This window comes from Cryptomeria japonica, chromosome 2 (assembly GCF_030272615.1).
Source record: "Cryptomeria japonica chromosome 2, Sugi_1.0, whole genome shotgun sequence".
Taxonomy (NCBI): domain Eukaryota; kingdom Viridiplantae; phylum Streptophyta; class Pinopsida; order Cupressales; family Cupressaceae; genus Cryptomeria; species Cryptomeria japonica.
In genome coordinates, this window is record NC_081406.1 from 458877136 (window position 1) to 458892274 (window position 15139).

Consider the following 15139-nt stretch of genomic DNA (forward strand, 5'->3'; position numbering starts at 1 on the left):
GATCAGTTAACTTGAACAATACCATTGATGAAGGTGAAAAGCAACTTCAAGTTCTTAAGCATGTGGTGGAGAGATTCAAACTTTGAAGAAAACATGGAAAAATGGTGGAAAGAATGTAAAGATATTAAAGGCACTCCTAGTTTTTGTTTTGTTCAAAAGTTAAAATATCTCAAAAACAAGATCAAAATATGGAATGTGGCTTCCTTCAAGAACATCTTTGCTGAAAAAATTAGAGTGGAAGAGGAACTAAATAGGATTAATAATCTGGTGATAGAGAAGGGGATGACGAATGAAGAATTCCATGAAGAGAATTCCCTTAAAGCGGAACTGGAAAAAATACTCCTGAGAGAAGAAATGTATTGGAGGGACAGATCCAGGGAATTATGTCTTAACAACAAAGAAACAAAGAAGAAGAAAGAGTCGCTATCTTAACAACAAAAAAACAAAGAAGAAGAAAGAGTCGCTGTTTGTAGATCGCTATCTGTAGCTACTTTGTTTTGTATAAGCTATGGATGGAAAAGCGTCAACCTCCCCTTCGCCCGCAAAACGCAGTGGAGAGTCAAAGAAATAGAAACAGAAGGAGAAGAAGAATTCGCAAAAGAGAGCCCTACGCAGGAGGTAGAATCTCCACCACAGCCTGCAGATGTATCATGACAAGCATAAGCACGAGCATAGTCCCAGGCTCAAGAAAAGGTGCCTTGTATCGACCTCCCGCCTCACTAAAATGCTGCAGCCCACACCTAATCTACGCAATGCAACTTATTTAAGTGTAAGTCAATCTCTTACAATGCGTCTCTATTTTTATCGCGGCTGGAAAATCCAACAAGTGATGTGTACAGAAATAATTGGTTGTGTTCCTGAGATGGTGTTTCACTCCTTGTGTGCAATGTTTTAGTTTGCCCCAATTTGCCACCATATTTCTCCTCGCATTTTTATTGTATGCGAAAATGCATGCGGTTTAGAATGATAAAACTTTCTTTTGCCAGAGGATGTTTCCTTGTGTCATAAGCTTTATTCTATTTGTATGGGTTCATGATTTATCATTCTTATGTATTGTCAACTCAGATTTAAATGATGTTTTAGTGTATGCAAAAACCCCTTCTATTTTTTCTTTTTCCCCTCTTTTAAGAGGATGTATAATTCTGGCTGTATCCAATCTTATGTATTTGCAACTCAGATTTAGATGATGTTTTAGTGTATGCGAAAACCCCTTCTATTTTTTTTTCCCCTCTTTCAAGACGATGCATAATTCTGGCTGTATCCAATTTTCAATTCGCTTGGGTTTATCACCAGGGACCTAAACCCACAAGAATTGAACACTTTCCTTTTGGTGATTGCTCCAACTTGTATGCTACAGTTCCATTGATGGTTTTCATTTTTGCAATGGCTTAGGTTTTGTTATGGAATATAACTGAGGTCTTATTTATAAATTTGGAGCGAGTAGGGTTGTATAGTTCAAAGCAACATAAGGTAAATGGAAAAAACAAATCATCTAGTGGAATGCTTGCATGAATGTACTTTCATACATCAAAATGGTGTCTTATTTGGTGGTGATCTTAAAAAACTGATATCTTGTTTGGTGGTGATCTAGTATAGGAGTTGTCCTCCTAATTTTCTTTTTAGATGTCTATGAAGTTATCCGATTGTCCATGAACTTGAAGTTTGGAAGATATATAACATTTTTTCAGCTTTACATAGGGTAGAATAATCTCCTACTCCAAGGGAATTTGTTGTTATATTCTTAAGTCTTAACAGCTTCAGTTGATATCATAGTTAATGAACACTTATTGTAAAGATATGTCAATAACAATGCAGTGTTTGTAGCCAAATGAAGAAATACATCATATAAATGTAAACCAAATTCTTTGTTAATGGTGGACATTATTATAATTTCTTGGATTATATTTCATGCCTGTGTGCACTTCATGTCTTATGGTACTTATGTATACTTGCTTCATGCCTTAAGTGAATTCATGTGTACACTTCATGCTTTACATGTATTCATGCCTTATGTGTATATTCAATGTTTTGCATGGATGCTTCTTGCCTTATGTAATTCATTTGTATACTTTGTACTTTACACCTTACATGTATTCGTGTGTATGACTCATGCCTTATGTATTCATCTGTATGCTTCATACTTGATGTATTGGATTCATTCATAAAGTGTTTCTGCATACCTTTCTCATGTATGCTTCCGCCTCTATGTGTATTGCCACCCATGTGTTCATCCATGGATGTGCTTTGTATCTTATGCAATTGTTTCATGTACTTATAGCATGAATTCTTTTTGTTTTGAACGAATGCCCCTTATCTTACATGTTTCAACGTGATTGAATATGCTTAGTTATTCCATGAGTATGCTTTATGAGTACTTATAAATGGGGTGATTGTTTTAAATCACCTAGGCCCTTCTTTTTGCAAACATGGGTTTCATACTCCTAATAACATGGGAAGGACAACATAGGGATTACTGAAACATGATGATACTATGAAAATCTATAGGATGGAAGCATGTGTACGAGTAATATAGGAAGGAAGAATGTGTAAGAGTACAATTGCTCAAACCATGAGGTGATAATATAAGAACTTGATGAGTATAGAGATTTTGCCCATAAATCGTCATAAGAGGAGAAAGGAAACATGTTGAGAATGCAGTCAGACAAAGATAATATTAGCCATGTTCAATTTATTCATGATATATTTAATACCAATCTACCACCTAAGTTTACCAATACATCAATATCCAATCATAACAATCTATATGGTTACAGACTGTACGACACGAAGGAGTGATACCAGACTTAATTAATTGAGATCTTATTCATTACCCACCTCTATTTGGTAACTATGATGTTAGTGACATTCACGCTGCCCACTGAAATTTCTCATTGACTAAACATTTTCCAATATTAATACATACTCTTTATGGATGTTAAGATTAATCCAAGTTATTATTATTAACTTTTCATGTTGTCATCTAGATCAAACATCTTGCACATTCTCTAATTAATACAACCTCTACATTTTGGGAAATTTATCCCTCTAATTGAGGATTCAGACATATTCATCCAACAAATTATAAATCAATAAATTTAGACATATCTCATATATGTATTCCTCTCATGAACAGTATGTAATGATAGAGTAAAATCATCATTTGTGGTTTCCTTACAATAACTCCTGCAATCAGAAGTGATACTCAAAAACAGTATTTATCATTTCACAAACTGCTTATCACAAATTGTTATGTTCAAAATTTGTACCAAGCGTGACTAAACATAAATCATTTGCCACAATATCAAACCCCTTTACAAATGTTATAGCATTTTATCATCTCGCGAGCCATGGTGTTAGGCTACAACTACCATACAAAACAACAATATTCAGTGAACAAATTTCTAAGGGCCCCATTCTATAAGGCATAGTCAGCATGATAATCTCACAATTAAGATGTTAGGCTACAACTACCATACTAAAGCTCTATAATTTGTTAATGTAAGTTTTAAACTGAGTCTATTTTCTTCTTTGTTTCAGTATGCTAGTGTTCTTCAGCATTTTACTTGGCAGAGATGAATATTTATGCTGATTTAAATAATAAATCATTTTTACTTTGAAACTTTTCTTCACTTCTCATTGATCTGTGCTTTTTGAGTCATGGATACTTGAGACTTTTGTTTGTTACAATACATCCGTCATTCTATGCTTTTTTATGTAGATCATTGTGGATTTCTCAATTATCTTGTAAAAACCTCTAAATTATTTTGATTTCTTTTCTCAGGTGCATAAAACTACTGGTCCTTCGAATCAGACAGAGAGCATGAATGTGCAGGTAACCGATAGAGTTCTCAGCTGCTCTTTCCAAGAAATTTGTACTCGTTATGTTGTCAAATATGTAGGCATCTTTCATGATTAGATTTGTATGCTGAAGTTGCTTATACTAGCAGTCACATACGTCCACTCCACCTCGTTCTACAAGAAACAGGACAAATTCTGTCAATTTAGAGGATTATGAAACAGATAACATAGACACAGAGGATGCAGATCTGATGGTAGGATTTTCTCCAATCTCCATTGTTTTTGGTTTTTGTGAAGATATAACTTCTCTTGCCCAATACTTTGTTGCATAATATTAGAATTTTGGGTATCAATGGCTGTAGAGACAAACATATCGGCCAGCTACTATTAAAGTTGAGAATAACCCTAGCCAGGATGAGCAGTCCAGTCCAATGCAAGAGAAGAGGACAAGAGATACTATATCTTTGCCACGGCGAGAAGGACTTCGACCTTGAAAGTCAACCATTCGATATTCTTCTCAAGATTCTGAAGACCGGGAATGCACAGAGGAGGAAGATGATAGAAATAAAGGGGAGGCTGGGGATGAAGGAGAGGAAGATGAAGTTGATGAAGTTGAGGAAGAGGGTGAGGAGGGTAAAGAACAAGAAGGAAGGAGACAGTATGCTCTCCGAAATCGCACTGAGGTGACAAGGTTTTCTCTTGAAAAAGAAGAAAAGCAACGACTGCAGTCTCCACCACGAAAAGTACTGCATAAAGGAATGAGAATAAAAAATGCACGTGATCTGAGACGAGGTGGCTCAAGGGCGGAAAAACATCATTGTGCACAAAGAGTTGATTATTCAGATGATTCTGTTCTTGTGGATGAGATGGATCAGGGTCTTGTTGGTTCATCATCATGGATGCATGTGGGAAATACAAACTTTGGTCAGCAATGGGTTTGTGGTGGACTTGACATGCATAACGCAACTGCATGGGATTTGAAAGTTGCAGCATCTGGATGGGGACACCAAGGTGATATGTTTGGTTATGGAGGTGTCGGTGCACAACCTGCTGAGCCTAGTTCAAAAGGTGGAGCTGACATTCAACCCTTGCAGGTTGATAAAACAGTGAGTTTTAATGATATTGGAGGGCTTTCTGACCACATTGATGCATTGAAAGAAATGGTTTTTTTCCCTCTTCTCTATCCTGCTTTCTTTGCAAATTATCACATCTCTCCTCCAAGGGGAGTCTTATTGTGTGGTCCTCCGGGAACTGGAAAAATGTTGATTGCAAGGCCTTTAGCATGTGCAGCTTCCAAGGCAGGACAAAAAGTAAACTTTTACATGCGAAAGGGAGCTGATGTGCTCAGCAAGTGGGTTGGGGAAGCTAAGCGGCAGCTGAAATTACTTTTGGAAGAAGCACAAAGGAACCAGCCATCCATAGTATTTTTTGATGAAATAGATGGTCTTGCCCCAATGAGGTCTAGTAAACAAGAACAAATTCACAATTCTATTGTATCTACGCTTCTTGCTCTAATGGATGGTCTAGACTCTAGAGGTCAAGTAGTGCTTATTGGAGCGACAAACAGGATTGATGCTATTGATGGAGCTCTTCGCCGGCCTAGTCGGTTTGATCGTGAATTTGTATTTTCCTTACCCGATTGTAAAGCACGAGCTGAGATATTAAAGATCCACACAAGAAAGTGGAAGAATCCTTTATCAGAGGAATTAAGAATGGAATTAGTAGCAGCTTGTATGGGGTATTGTGGTGCTGATTTAAAAGCTTTGTGCATAGAAGCTGTAATTAATGCTTTCCGTGAGAAATATCCTCAAATATACACTAGTGATGATAAGTTTGTCATAGATTTGGATTCTGTGAAAGTAGAGAAGCATGATTTCTTGGAAGCTATGTCTACTATTACTCCTGCTGCCCATAGAGGTGCAATAGTACAGTCAACGCCATTGTCCCCAGTAATAGCTCCATGCTTACAAGGACAACTAAAAATAATCAGTGATTATATTTCTGACATCTTCTACATAGTGGCCAAGGGTGATAAAAAAGATTCGCTGAATGACAGTTCTCGCCATCTTGCCAAGTTACTTGGATTTCCCTATGGCTCTTCCATTCCATTTGTTTACAGACCAAGACTTCTACTTTGTGGGAAGGAGGGTGCTGGCTTGGTACGGTTAGAAATTGCTTTCATAGATGTTTACACATCTATAACATGAGTCTATTTTTTAAAACTTTTGAATTGGCTGGCTTCTAATCTAGCTACATTTCTAAATGATGCTATATTTCTACTTTTCTTGCGAGGATCACATTGGCCCTGCCGTTTTACACAAATTAGAGAGGTTCCCTGTGCATTGTCTTGGGCTTCCATCACTTTTGTCCGACCCAAGTGCACGGACCCCTGAGGAAGCACTAGTACACATTGTGGGAGAAGCAAGGAGGACTACTCCTTCTATCTTGTATCTGCCTCAACTTCAACTTTGGTTGGAGACGGTGTGTATATCATTACATTAGTACACTTATACTTTTAAAGCTCTGTGCCTTTGGGATTTCCTGTGATATATTTGAAATCGCTTTGTTTTTATTGCTAGAGCTTCCTAAAATGACTATATATCTGATTTTGTTTGTTTCATTGAGCTTCATAGGCCCATGATCAGCTAAGAGCTGTTCTACTATCTATACTGGAAGAATTGCCATCAGACCTTCCTTTATTACTTCTTGCAACCTCCTCTGTACCCTCTGATGAATTCGATGGAGAAGCTGCATCCTTGTTTGGTCGTCGCTATATGCATGTATCAAGGACATCATTGTCTTAGTTTTTGTATTTTTTCTGCTTAGTTTGTTCAAGATTATGCTAAAGCACGTGAATCCATTCTGTATAGCATTGAGTACAAGGTACCTCGTTAGCTTCTGACTCTGTATAAATTGAATTTGTCATTGAATTGAGTGTACATGAATTCGATGGTATCTGGTACACCTTGAATGCATTGCAAATTTTATTTTGGTTTAGTATAATAGAAGGTAAAATCCTGAATGGATTACATTCTTTTGCTTTATGTGCAGTTACCAAGTAGAAAAACCAAGTTCAGATGACAGGTGTAGATTCATCTTGCAACTGGTTGATGCTATTCTTACTATCCCTGATCAACAAGTAGTAATTACTCCTAAAAAGAATGTTTCTAATTCTGAACTTCCAAAGGTACCAAAAGCAGCAAGAGGACCAAGTGAAACTGAGCTACGTGCCCAGGTAGAAGCAGAGGAGCATGCTATTCGACGACTCCGAATGTGTCTTCGGGATGTCTGCAGCAGGTTTTGTAGTGATGCATCAATCATTATTTGATTCATTTGTTGAGGATGTGTTTACCAAGTGAAAATTAATTTTGAGTGCTTATATGTATCCACATACAATGTGCAGACTTCTGTATGAAAAACGGTTCAGTGTCTTCCATTACCCTGTCATGGATGAAGACGCTCCTGACTATTATGCAATAGATCAAAATCCAATGGATATTACTACTTTACTGCAGCGAGTAGATAATCGACGTTACTTGACATGCTCAGCATTCCTGCAAGATGTGGAACTAATTCCAGCCAATGCAAAAGTAAGCATGATTGGACATGCCTATGATCCTATCAGCTTTATGGGGTTGAACAAAAATTTGTTTTCCATTCATTCCTGATAATAACTATCATTAGTTTTGCATAACAGGCATATAATGGTGATGACTACAATGGAGCTCGAATTGTCAGCAGAGCATATGCACTAAGGGATGCGGTATGGTTAAATATGCTAATAATAGAGACATACAGTAATCGAAGTTCAAATGTTTTATGTCGAGTAGTAAGCATTTATTGTTCACTTTGCTAATCCTTGTCTTACGCATAATCAGATTCTTGGCATGCTTTCCCAAATGGATCCTGCACTAGTTGCCTTTTGTGATAAAATTGCTGCTCCGGGTGGGCCAACTCGTTTGTCAGAGGATTAAACTACAAATTTTCCTTCGAATCCTGTTGCTCAACCAGTTCATATTACAAGAGCAAGTGAATGCTTAGGCAACGTTCAGCCTGATATGAATGTATCTCAAAGTTACGAGGTCTTGAAGCGCTCAAAGCAGAATAGTGATCCTGATCAAGGTGGAATTATTCTTTGCACCATGCCACTTGTAATCCTTTTTTATTTTTGATATTTAGAATTAGAAGCACAATTGTATTGAAATTCTCAGAATGTGTTTTTTCTACAGGTAAAGTTGTGGCTGGGGACTCTGATCCATTTGCTGAGGACAGATCACAACCCATGGAGATTGATACTCCTGGGCAGAATACTCTAAAAACAAAATGCCTTCATGGTAGTGTGACAAATGAGGCATTTAAAGGTGTGCAGCAATGTGAGGCAAATAATCAAGAAGAAATAATGAATTAACCAGAACGCAAATCCTCTTCCAAAGTGCCAATAAGCAATCACTTGGCAGAACAGATTGAATCAATAGAAGATAATTTTGTGAAATGTACCGAAGGTTATGGAATCTCAGAAACTTGAAAGACTTTATGCTCTAATTTGTCGAAGGGTGATATCCTTAGCAGATGCGAACAAACCTACAATTATTAAATTCTTGAAGGACTTCTCATCTGATGAAAGCAATTTTCATAGATAGTTTTGTAACCGAATGTCCTATGAAGTTTTTTTTGGGGCTCTAATTTGTCGAGGGGTGATATCATTGAAAGATGTGGACAAAACTATGATTTTTAAATTTTTGAAGGACTATGAAAGAAATTTTTAAAGAGAGTTTTGTAACGGAATGTCCTATGAACTGCTATGTTACCAGAAACGCGACGAGAGAACTTCGTTTCGCGTTTTCCCCGTCGCGAACGGCGGTTTCCAAACTGCTGTCTCACAGTCAGAGAAATTTAAAGGAGTGAATTTTGCAGTGAAGACCTTAATCCTGCTACAGGGGAAATAAGAGAAGATATCATTAATACTGTGACGTACGCACAGGAAATCTTGGTAATACATAGGTTTCAGTGAGAATATGCTCACTTTGTAAACAGATTTCTTCATGATATTGTTCTCTTTCAGGTTGAATAAATTGATTTTTTGTTATTGTCTCCATGCATGGGTGTGCATTGCTTTCAAATTGATATGTCAAGGACATTGATATTGGTCTTCTTAGTCTTTCTGAGTTGCATTTTCCATTTACTGTCTTCATTCAAGGAATGGATTAATCTTGTCTAAATGGAATATGGAGTAATATATGTTCATCTTTGGATTTCTCGGAAGAATTCCAGAAATTGTCTATTGGTGGGAGTGTTTCTATAATGTAATAATACAAAGGCGCCCCTTGGATGTGAATTTGTAGTGTCATGATGAGTCTCTGCATGGTTTGGTATTTGACTTTGTTGCCCGAATGAAGCACTGATCTGAGTAGTTATTTGTTCGAAGGTCTAAGCATTCATTGGAATTCAAAGATGAATCATTTGAACACTTTATTTTCAGTTATGTTCTTTGCTTTGTTAGCTTAGGATTCTTCATGTTCTTTGATTTAAGAAGTGAGATAGTCAAGAACACTGTCAGTTTGAGAAAATCTTGCATATTATTTTATATCTGCTTGTTGTTGCTGAATAATATATCATTTTTGATAAGGGATACCTTTAGGTCTAGCAGAGCCTAAAGAGCAAAAGGTGTCAACCTTTGGGTTGAGTTTTGTTCGTTGGCCAAACTAACAATTAAAATCAAGAATAAGTAATCGCAAAGCTTTAGGTTTAAATGGGTGCAATTTTGGAAAAAAACGTCAGCACACTCGACTTGGGACTACACAAGACTAATGGTTGTGTAAGCAACTAGGCATTCTACTACTATTGGAATTAGTATGACCAAAAATGTTCCAAACAAATTACAATGTAATATTGAAAGAATTTTATTAAGATGAGAATAATAATATTAAAAATCACAGCTGTGAAAAATTTAAGATCTTTTTGAAATGCTGCATGTCTGATGTTTGTGGTTTGTGATTTGAACTGCTCGATTAAAAAATCTTTGTTTAATGCCTTTAGTACATCTTTAATTAGTGAACATTGACCAGCCAAAAAAAATAGATTGGTTCAATGGTGGATAAATGAATCGCACCATTTAGATATACTTCATCAACCTAATATGGTCCTAACCACCTTGTTTGCATCTTGATCTTATGATCCTTATATTGTGAGTCATAAAGGAGAGTCCATTCACCTTTTTGAAACATTTTTGTCTTGATAAAGAGTTCTTTCCACTTAATTTAATATTTTCTCACTATCTCAATATGATGGAAGGTTTCTCTTAAGATAAAATCAAGAGCATTAAGTTGCATCATTCTCTTTTTTTGGGCTGCTAATATGTCCATAATGAATTAAAGTTTTTACCTTAATGTATTGTGTTCAAACTCAATTGGAAGGAAATATTTTATCCCATAAACTATTTCATATGGTGTAAACAAGTTGTAGTCTTAGTAACAATCTATCAAAGAAATTGGCCTATGCCATATTTAAGTACCTTAGTAACAAACTATCAAAGCCTCTTTGATATAAAATATCACCAAGGATAGTGAAGTATGGTGTACATTGGAGGAAAGTTTTGTGTTATTTATGTGAAAGGTTAGGTGGTGAAGTTTGACCGTGGTGGTAAGCATAAATATCATGATACTAGGGTGAATAAGGACCAATAAGCTGTCATATAAGTTCAAAATTAGGGACATTGTGTGGGTATTAATAATTTCTCAACAAGAACTTAGAATGTCGACTATTCTATGGCATATCCGAGACACATTCAATTATGGCTATAGTATCATCAACTAGATTGTTTTTCCAACTAGATCTTCAAGAAATTATTCTTGAAACTATTTGCCATGTATTTGTAGGTGATCAATTCACCATATTTTGTTTGATATTCATCATTAACCTTTTTTAATATTAGTTTAGAATAACCATGAACAAGGATGTGTTGGATATTCCATTGAATTGTTATATTAAGACCAACAAGAAAAGCTTCATATTCAACACCATGGTTTGCACATGGAAAGCTAAATCTAAATGCTTTCAACATGGAATTTCCTTGAGTATAAACAAGATTCAAATGCTTGCTCCATGACTAGTACAAGAACAATCGAGACATAACTTCTATATAGAGGGCTCTTCAATAGTAAAGATAAATTCATCAAGATTATCTATAACGAATGGATGATTATCTATAAGAGGTGCCTTAAATAATTGATCCATAGAAACCTATGCTTTAATTTCTTTTTTATCTTAAAACTTACTGTCAAATTCACCTAACAATGTTGCCCTCTTAGCCATATTAACTGTAAGAGAATTTTTGAATAAGAGGCATTTGAATGGATCCAATTAATAAATGAGATTTGCTTGGTGACTAAGCATGTAATGTCACAATTTTTGTGTACAAAAAAGACTACTAAACATTACCATTCCATAGAAATATAGGAAAGCTCATTTTTCATGAGTGTTTGATTGATAATAGATTGTTGCAAACTTAGAAATATAAAAATCTATATATCATTGAGATATAATAAAGATCAAGAGTTTTTTGATGTTATACCAAAAATACATTTCTTGGAATTAAGGCATATATATATATATATATATATAAGGATTCAAATATAAATTCAAGGACATGAGTTGTATTCTCTTATTTTCTATTTTCCCATTTGAAATATCGTCTAAATAAACTTCCACAATTTCTATGGAGCATGTCATGAAATGTAACTATCATTGCCCTCTGATAAGTAGCTCCCACATTTATCCATCTAAAGGTGTCACTTGATAGAAAAAGATACCTCAAGGGAATTATGAAAGAAATTTTGTGTTGGTCTATAATAACAATTCAAATATGATTACAACTCAAAAAACTATCCACAAGTGATAGCATTTTATAACTAGCTATGAGATCAATAATTATGCCAATGTTGGAAGGATGAAAATCATCTTTTGGGCAAGATGCAATAACATATTTGAAGGCTATACATATGCATATTCCTTTTATCTTTTTTGACATGAATTATAATGGATATCCATTCAAGATAGTCAATTGGGAGTATGAAGTTAACATTTAAAAGTTTTTGTATTTCTTCTTTGACTAGTAGGGCAATTTTAGGATGCATCTAATGTAGTTTTCCTTAATTTAAACTTAGCATTAAAAAAACCATGCATGGAGGTGAACCAAAATAGAAGGGTCCAATCCAAACATGTTAGCATAGGACCAATAAAAATATATGAAATGTGCTTTGCAAAATTGATGACACTCAGTGTTCTTTTGGAGGATTTTAAGATGTAAATATATAGATTATTTTTTATCCCCAAATTTTAATGAATACTAAGAGGTGGCGGGGGGGGGGGGGGGGGGGGGTGAATTACTATGCCCAAACTTTTAACAAAACTCTTAAGCAATTTTACTGCAGACCAGTATAGTAGTTTAAACAATAAACCGATTAAAACACAAACAAGCCAAATAGCAAATAGAGAATTCACCCACATAAGAACAATCACCATAACACAAGATATTTTGATGTGGAAACCCAAATGGGAAAAACCACGGTGAGTAAAACTAACAAGTCATCTATCTACAGAATAGTAACCAGACCGGTTAAGGTCAGATCGGTTAAGGTCAGACCGGTTAAGGCCTTACAATTTTCTCCATCAGAACAGATCTTGTTAGGAATCCAGATCTCTGTTAGGAGATAAGTCCTGTTAAAGACTACCTTGTTAAAGGATTTCAGATTCACAACTGTGAACCACCTTGTTAGAGGATTTACAAAAGGCTTGACTGGGCCTACCCAATTAAGGATTTCAGACTTGTCGAAGAGATTAGTAATCAACAAGTGAATGATCTAGACAATAGCATAGAATGCTTGATTAGATCCTTGACAACTCTTTGTTAATACATTGCAACATTACTTTAGTCTTCTATCCTTTTCATGTTCAATCTCTATTACATGATGCTTCTATATCAACTCCACTTCTTCAACATACATACACACATACATTCATTCCTATAAAAACCCTAGACATGATGTCCTTAAATAAGAAGCTGATTTCATGTCGGTCCAATGAGATTGGATTACAATTTCCTAGGATCAAAGCATCTAGACACATTTGGTAACATGACATAGAAGCATTGCCAAAGTGTCGATGGATGATAACTCATCACACTCTACCATTTTACTTCTTAATCACAATATACAAATAAACAAAAACTGGTAAACTAGAACATAATGTTCGGATAAAAAATATTGACTGCCGCTAGGGGTCCTTGTTCCGATTGAGGTCTTCATACTGCTTGAGGTATTCAGTCATGCTTTGACTAGAAAGCATTTTTTGTAAAACATCGATAGTCTTCTACAAACAAAGACTATTCATTCAATGGCATATAATACCGGTGTGAACAATACAACACATATTACCAGTGGAGATTAACTCATACATAAAATAAGTGTGTGTCCATCAATGACAATCACAACTAAACATCATCAAAATACCAACAAATTTATGTCATTTTTATTTTCAATCAAGATTGCTAAGTGATATTTTCATTGTGGAAGTGCTAGGGGAAGATTGGATTCCTCATGTAATAAGGCCTCTAAGAATTTTTCATCACTAAACAAATCTTTATTTTCATCTTTTCTATGTTTGATAGCACATTAGAGAGGGTTTCTCTAGGGGATTTTTTAAAAAAAAAGTACGACTAAGGAACTCTTCCTCTTCCCCAAAATAGATAGTGGTATCAAGATTGATTTCAAATTATTTTATATGATCTCTCATTTTAATACCATTGCAGAGTTCCAAGAATTTGACAATTATCTCATTATCTTGAAATGTTTTTAAAGGCATGAGGTTTTTCTAGTCTCAATTAATAAATGACGCATATATAAGTTTTGTGGAAGAGATTGGTGATATATAAAAAAATGAAAGAGGCAAGATGGTCCATCCCATGGTATTTTCAATATTGTCAAAGGTTTCCTTTGTATTCATAGAAGCTACACGGTGTACATTATTTTTCTAATTAAGTAGCATGTATCCTAGTCAATGACGGTGAACATTGTATTGTACTTGAATCAATTCAATAATATCTTACCCATGTCAGCCTAATTTTTACAATTCATGTTTTCACATATATGTGTAGACATCTAGAACTGCCTTAACGCCCGTGAATGCCACTTTTACTAATTTTTCCTCTTAACTAATTAAATAATTTAAAAAATATTTAATTCATCCAACTTTATTTTCCTATTCTAAATTTAAAAATTAAATTTCCCTCTCTTCTCATTATTAAATAATTTTTAATTATTTAATCATCTTATTTTATTGTAATATTAATTGGATATTTTTATTATTTAATTAACCCCCTCATCCCATTTAATTAAATAATCTATAATTAAATATCTCTTCCTATCAATTTCTCACAATCAAACAATTATTCCAAATTATTTAATTTACCGATTTATTTAATTGTCCATCCCATTTCAAAAATCAATTTCTTCCAAAATAGATAAAATATTTATTTTAATTATTTCTCCTAGAAGATTTGTTTAAAATGGCTAATTATTCCCTCCCATTAACTACCACCGACTTCCACTTCAACTCATAATCACCTTTTTTTGATCAAGCCAATTAATCTACCTCACTCCCAATCAATTCAGATAATAACCTAGTCATCTATCCCAATACATCAATCAAGCCAATTGGCTAATCAATCAGTCTGACTCACATGAGAAATCAACTCTCAATCAAATTGTCTCAACAATCCTCAACCATTGATACTTCCATTGCTATTTTAATGTGAATTGTTGATCAATATCATGAAATCTATAAAAGAAAACCTAATTATCATTCATCAATAATCATAGTCTTCAAATTTTTTTGTTATCATGTTGTAGGAAAAGTTTGACGATTTTGAGAGCCATCACATACAACACAAAAAGAAGGAGAGCAATGGAAGTCTCTTTCATGAATTTGACATTGGGTTTACTTTGTTATTGATTTTTATGTTTTACTCTTACATTGATTGCGATTGAGAATTTAGTAGTTGATTTGAGTTTGTGGTTTCTCGTTTGATCTATTACATGTTTCACATTTTACATTCATTACATTTGATGAACCTGATGTGAAATCATGCATTAATTAAATCTATTTTGTGGGTTTTTAAATCTTTCAAGTTGCAAGTTTTATGTGTTGCATTCATGGAATCTTCACTAAATTTGCTTTAATTGGTAATGCAATTGTAGGTTGCTATACCACATTCACATAAAATAGTGACGTGTACACAAAGGAAATTGTCGCAGACACATAAATTCACAATGGGGTGACCCCACAA

At 34.8% G+C, this 15139-nt stretch overlaps 1 pseudogene; it reads left to right on the forward strand.

The window, feature by feature from the left end:
- The first annotated feature begins 643 nt into the window (after positions 1-643).
- Positions 644-8438, forward strand: LOC131054619 (ATPase family AAA domain-containing protein At1g05910-like; annotated as a pseudogene).
- Positions 8439-15139: the final 6701 nt, after the last annotated feature.